The 6,975-nt window shown below is 38.0% G+C and overlaps 1 pseudogene; it reads left to right on the top strand.

Annotated features, from left to right (window-relative positions):
- Positions 1-5,841: 5,841 nt before the first annotated feature.
- Positions 5,842-6,730, top strand: LOC114035733 (annotated as a pseudogene).
- The last annotated feature ends 245 nt before the right edge of the window (positions 6,731-6,975 follow it).

Genomic DNA, 6,975 nt, shown 5'->3' with positions numbered 1-6,975 from the left:
TTCAAGAAACATTTACAAAGTGCCTACTAATATTTAAGACACTCTGCTAAGTGCTGAGGATATAGTCACAAAACAAAAACATCTCTGCCTTCAAGTAGCTTACTATCTTTGGGGGAAATAATGCCTACTTACCTAAGTACAAATCATCTGGCTCACTCATAATTAATGTGTTCCAAAGGCTCCTGGATCTATTGGTGTATTTGGGAAAAGATCCAGCTCCCTTTGTCCTCCTTTTAAAAAATATTTAGTATTTTATTTTCCCCAGTTACACATAAAAAACAATTTTTAACATTCATTTTAAAAACTTTGAGTTCCAAATTCTCTTCCTCCCTCCCTTCACCCTCCCCTGCCATGGAGAAGGCAAGCAATTCAATATAGGTTATAGATATGTAGTCATGAAAAACATTTCTATATTAGTCATCTTGTGAAAGAAAACATAGACCAAAAAAAAAACACCCTTAAGAAAAATAAAGAAAGTAAAAAAGTATACTTCAATCTGTATTCAGACACCATCAGTTCTTTCTTTAGGGGTAGATAGCATTTTTCATCATAAATCCTTCAAAGTTGTCTTGGATCACTTTATTGCTGAGAATATCTAAGTCGTTCACAGCTAATGATCTTACAATACTGCTGTTACTTTGTACTCCATACGTTTCATTTTGCATGAGCTCATGTAAGTCTTCCCAGGTTTTTCTGAGAGCATCCTACTCATCATTTCTTTTAGCACAATAGTGTTCCCTCACAATTACATAATACAATATGTTTAGTCATTCCCTAATTGATGGGCATCCCCTCAATTTCCAATTCTTTGTCATCAGAAAAAAAAGCTGCTATTAGTATTTTTGTACAATGGGTCCTTTTCTTTTCTTTTTTTAAATCTCTTTTAAGACACAGATCTGGTAATGGTCTAGGTCAAAGGGTATACATAGTTTTGTAGCCCTTTGGGCATAGTTCCAAATTGGTCTCAGAATGGTTGAATCAGTTCACAGCTCCACCAACTGTGCATTAATGTCTCATTTTTCCCATATCCTCTCCAACATTGGTCATTTACCTTTTCTGTCTTATTAGTCAATCTAATAGATATGAGGTAATACCTCAGAATTGTTTTATTTGACTTTCTCCAATCAATAGTAAGTCACAGCATTTTTCATGACTATAGCTAGCTTTGTTCACTTCATCTGAAAACTGTTCATATCTTTTGATCATTTATCAATTGGGGGATGGCTCTTACTTTTATAATTTTGACTCAGTTCTCTATATGTTTGAGAAATGAGGCCTTTATCAAAGAAACTTGCTTTAAATTTTTTTTACAGTTACTATTGTTAACTGTATTTTGCTCTATTTCCCCCCCGCTCGTTCTATTTTCTTTCTCCTTTTGCCCCATCACTTCTGAAAAGTGTTTTGCTTCTGTCTACCCAATCCCCTAATTAGCCCTCCCTTCTATCATCCCCCCTCTTCTACCCTTCCCCTCTTATTTTCCTGTAGAATAAGATAGATTTCTATACCCAATTGAACATTTATATTAGTCCCTCTTTGAGACGAGTCTGATGAGAGTAAGGTTCACTCACTCCTCATCTCTCCCCTCTTCCCCTTCACTGGAAAAGCTTTATCTTGCCTCTTTTATGTGAGATAATTTACCCCATTCTATCTTTCCCTTTCCCTTTTTCCATGTATATTCCTCTCTCACCCCTTAATTTTATTTTTTTAGATATCATTCTTTCATATTCAACTTGTACCTATGGCCTCTGTCTATATATGCTCCTTCCAACTGCCCTAATAATGTGAAAGCTCTGATGAGTTACAAGTATCATCTTCTCATATAGGAATGTAAACAGTTTAACCTTAAGTCCCTTATGATTTCCCTTTCCTATTTCCCTTTTCATACTTCTCTTCTATCATGTATTTGAAAGTCAAATTTTCTATTCAGCTCTGGTCTTTTCATCAAGAATGCTTGAAAGTCCTCTATTTCATTGAATATCCATTTTATTCTCCTGAAGGATTACACTCAGTTTTGCTGAGTAGATGATTCTTGGTTGTAATCCTAGTTCCTTTGCCCTCCAGAATATCATATTCCAAGCTCTCTGATCCTTTAATATAGAAGCTGCTAAATCTTGTGTTAACCTGACTGTGACTCCACAATACTTGACATGGTTCTTTCTGGCTGCTTGCAGTATTTTCTCCTTGACTTGGGAGCTCTGGAATTTGGCTATAATATTCCTGGAAATTTTCATTTAGGGATCTCTTTTAGGAGGTGATTGCTGAATTCTTTCAATTTCTATTCTACCCTCTGGTTCTAGAATATCAGGGTAGTTTTCCTTGATAATTTCTTGAAAGATGATGTTTAGGCTCTTTTTTTAAATCATGCTTTTCAGGTAGTTCAATAAATTTTAAATTATCTCTCTTGGATCTCTTTTCCAGGTCAGTTGTTTTTCCAATGAGGTATTTCAAATTGTCTTCTATTTTTTCATTCTTTTGGTTTTGTTTTATTGTTTCTTGATTTCTCATAAAGTCCTTAGCTTCCATTTACTCAGTTTTTTGTGAGGAATTATTTCTTTCAGTGAGCTTCTTTCCTTTTGGTCAATTCTATTTTATAAGAAGTTTTTTTTTCCCAGTAAATTTTTGTGCCTCTTTTTCCATTTGACCAAAATTATTTCACCTCATCCTTTTGTGGGTTCTGTTGCTCCAGGAATTTTGTGGCATTATTTAAAGGTGTTTGGAGGGCTTCTGGGGAGAACTCAGACTAGTTGCTAGTCTTTCTCTGCCATCTTGGCTCCACTCCCTTTGTCCTCCTGAATACAAATCAATGTGCCTTCTGACCTCTGCTGCCAGTCAGACCTAGCCTATAATTCTGAACAGAGCTAATAATTGCTAGAATTACCACATGTGTAGGCATCAAGATAGATAACCAAAAGAAAATGAAAATGAAAACAACTGAAAAAATTGAAATAAAAAAATGAAAACAACTGGATAACTAGTGAAGCTGATTGGCACATTTATCCTTGTATCTTATCTGTCTGTACTAATGATGATTTGTGCATAATTAATCAATTGTGTAGCATTTGAATGAAATACTGGACAGCTGAATTTCCCTTCCTTTAGACCTAGAATTGGTCAAATTGAAACATTCCCTCACCATTCTTTTTTTTATAAAAAAAAATTTTATTGATATCTTTTGTGTTTCTTGTTGTCTAAACTATTGCCTTCATTTCCCAATACATACTTTCCCCTCTTTCAGCTATAGTCATCTTTTATAACAAGGAATTTTATTAAAAAGCAGGTCAGCAAAACTTAACCAATACATCAACTGACCCCATCAGTACATGCAGTGCTCCATACTCATAGTCCCCTACTTCTGCAAAGAAGGGAGGGAAATACTTTCTTTGTTGGAAGCAAACACATTAATAAGTTATAATACTGAATTTTACAACCCTGCATTGTATTCTTTTCTCTTCCATTTGTTAGCTTACAAAATCGTGGACATTTCACAATAAGGTACAGTGCACAAGTAAAGCAAGCAAAGGGGTATTAAGCTCCAGTTTCTGCTAGACTAGGCTTTCACTTACCATCTCCAGACACATAAATACCGGAGATAGTAGAATGTTTGAGGAAGAATGGGCTTGTTTCATGGGATCTTCTTCAAGATTAAGCTTGGTTTTTGCTTAATTTTTTTTTTGGTCATAAGGGAAGGTTACACATGATTGTATATGCATAACCTATATCAGATTACTTGCTGTCTTAGGGAGGGGAGAGGGAAGGGAAAGAAGGAGAAAAATTTGGAACTCAAAGCCTTACAAAAATAAATGTTGAAAACTATCTTTACATGTAATTAAAAAAATACTATTGAGTGCAAAAAACAAAACAAGGGAAAATTAAATCAGGGCTGGGGTTGGGGTTGAAATGATTGATGTAAACACAAATTTCTATTTCAAATTTCAATAAAATTTCTATTTTTCAAAATTCTAAAAAAAGATTAAGCTTGCTTATTATAATTGCACAGCATTCAATTTTTATTTTGTTGCTGTGCCTCCTGCTATATTGTTGTAATCATTCTATATATTATTTTCCTGGTCTTGCTTAGTTGTCTGCCACTACCACTATTACTAGTATTTCTACTCCTATTGCTGCTGCTGTTACTATACAATTACATAGTACTAACTGTTTGCAAAGAGCTTTTACAAAGATTATCTCATCTTATCCTTTCAACAAATCTAGTAAATAGGTGTTAATATCATCCCCATTTTACAGATGAGAAAACTGAGACAGAAATTTAGTGACTTGACTGAAATAAGTCTTTCCACACTTCCCTATATTAATTGTTTCTTTCAGCACAATAATATTCCATTACATTCATTTACTGCAACTTGTTACTCTATTCCTCAATATCCTCAATCAATAGTCATTCACTTTGTTTCCAGTTCTTTACTTCTACAAAAGTAGGCTCTGAACATTCAATTCAATTCAATTTAATCCTAGGGTAAGTCTAATCTTTGAGGTGAAGATTAAGGTACCTACAATGTTCTATCACAAACTGACCATTAGTGTCATTAGTACCACTGTCAGAGATCAACTAATAGACTAGAGAGAATACTGGTCTTACCCTGGATATATTTACCCTGTACTACTTACAGCTTTAGTGAAAAATTCCTCTTGAGGAATCAAGTCTACAAAGTCAAAAGTGTCCAGGAAAATCTAGGCTCTGGAGAGGCCCAGGTTGAATCAATGAGCTGACACTTCATAAAGAAATAGCTCCTTCAAATCCGGCCTCAGACCAAACACTTTACACTTACTAGTCGTGTGACCCTGGGCAAGTCACTTAACCCCAATTGCCTAAAAATAAAAAAAAAATTAAATTAAAAAAATAGAAAAAGGAATAGCTCCTGAAGTTGCCTCGGCTAAGGAAGAGCATAGTACCCTGAGGCTCCTACACAAAACACCTTCCTGACTATTTTACAAAGTTTTCTTAGTGACTCAACATGTTACTTATACACAACTCATAGCTCATAGTATACTAACTAGCCATCATATGTAACCTCACTGGTGAAGCAGGTACTGATGGGGTGCTTGGGTGCTTGTGCTTGTACTTGGACCCCAATTTCTCCCTAGTCTCAGAAACACTGTCTCTGATAATCACTCCCCAGCCCAAGGACACTGTGCCTAGCAGTTACTCATGCGTGGGCCCCAGCAAGACCCTTATCTCTCTCCATGGTGCAGCTACACAAAGCTGAGTGAGAGAGTGCTGGGCTGCTCAGGCCCCAGCCCTCAGATCATGTCTCCAGAAGCCTTCCAATTCCTTAGTAAGTTCCTATCTTGTGAGAAAGCTTTCCCTTGTTGCAGAGCATTCTCTCATCAAGACAGAGAGAGAGGGGTGCATTGCCCAGCCCAAGGAGTTTTGTCCTTGGCTGGCCCAAGGACTGTTTCTCCTGCCAGACTTCAAAGATCCATACCTCTGTCATCTCCCTTCCTGTCTGGAATACTCCCTGTACTTTCCCATCCATAGCTCTCAAAGACACCTAGACCTTTGGATTACCTCATCAGTGTCCCTGGCATTCCTGTCCCATGCCCCTTTCCATATAAACCCTAGCTCCATCCTCAGTCTCTCACAGGTTCCTTAAGAATCCTCATCCGCTGAAAAGCATAACAATAAATCTTTGCCACCTTGATTTAAAGAATGCTTGAGTCTGTGAATTCATTCCAGATGATCGGTCCTGTACTCCGGTCTTTGAGGGGTCTCAATCTCTCAGATCACAACAGTACCATCCACCCTGTCCACGCTACCTTGAGAAGGGTTCCATATAGTGTTGTTCTTGATTTCTGTAGTAACTTTAAAGGGAAACTTTCACAATGTCCAGAGCCCTGGATGTCTTGCAGATGAAGGAGAAGGATGTTCTCAAATTCCTTGCTGCAGGAACCCATTTGGGTGGCACCAATTTGGACTTCCAGACAGAACAGTATATCTATGCAAGAAAACCTGATGGCATCTACATCATTAATTTGAAGAGAACTTGGGAAAAGCTTCTGCTGGCAGCTCCTGCCATCGTTGCCATTGAAAATCCAACTGATGTTAGTGTCATCTCATCCAGGAACACTGGCCAGCAAGCTGTTCTGAAATTTGCTGCTATTACTGGCACCACATCTATTGCCATACATTTTACACAGGGCACCTTCACTAAACCAGATCCAGGCAGCTTTCAGGGAGCCTCACCTCTTGGGTGGTCACCAAACCTTGGGCAGATCACCAGCCTCTGACTGAAACATCATATGTTAATATCCCAACCATTGCATTGTGCAACACAGACTCCCACTTCACTATGTAGACATTACCATTCCATGTGAAAACAGGGAAGCTCACTCAATGAGTCTGAGGTGGTGGATGCTGGCCTGTGAAGTCCTACATATGCATGGTACCATTTTCTGTGAACACTCATGGGAGGTTATGCCCAATCTTTATTTTTACAAGGATCTAGAGGAGATTGAAAAGGAAGAGCAGGCTGCAGCTGTGAAGACAGTAACAAAAAAGGAGTTTCGGGGTGAATGGACTATACCTGCCCTAGAATTCATTGCTATTCAACCAGAGGTGGCTGATGGGTCTGAGGGAGTACAGGTGCCATCTGTGCCCATTCAATAGTTACCTACCAAAGATTGGAGTGCTCAGCTGACTACTGAGGACTGGTCTGCAGCTCCTACTGCTCAGGCCGCTGAGTGGGTAGAAACTACTACAGAGTGGTCTTAAGTTTTACCCCAGATGCTCTAATAGTGTTGGAAAAATGCTGATGGAAAATAAACACTGGTTTCTTACAACAAAAAGGAAAGAAAAGAAAAAGAAACAGGTACCATCCATTTTGACAACAGTTTCCCCTTTCTGTGTCCTCTCCCCCTTACGTGATATCCCATCCCTGCCCCCATTCATATATCTGGTATATCTCCCCTCCCTCATATCATAAGTGGACCTTGAGAAAGGTTCCAGAGAAGCCATTT

Source organism: Vombatus ursinus, unplaced genomic scaffold (assembly GCF_900497805.2).
Source record: "Vombatus ursinus unplaced genomic scaffold, bare-nosed wombat genome assembly UNPS02009205.1, whole genome shotgun sequence".
NCBI lineage: Eukaryota > Metazoa > Chordata > Mammalia > Diprotodontia > Vombatidae > Vombatus > Vombatus ursinus.
This window is presented reverse-complemented; position numbering and strand designations above follow the sequence as displayed.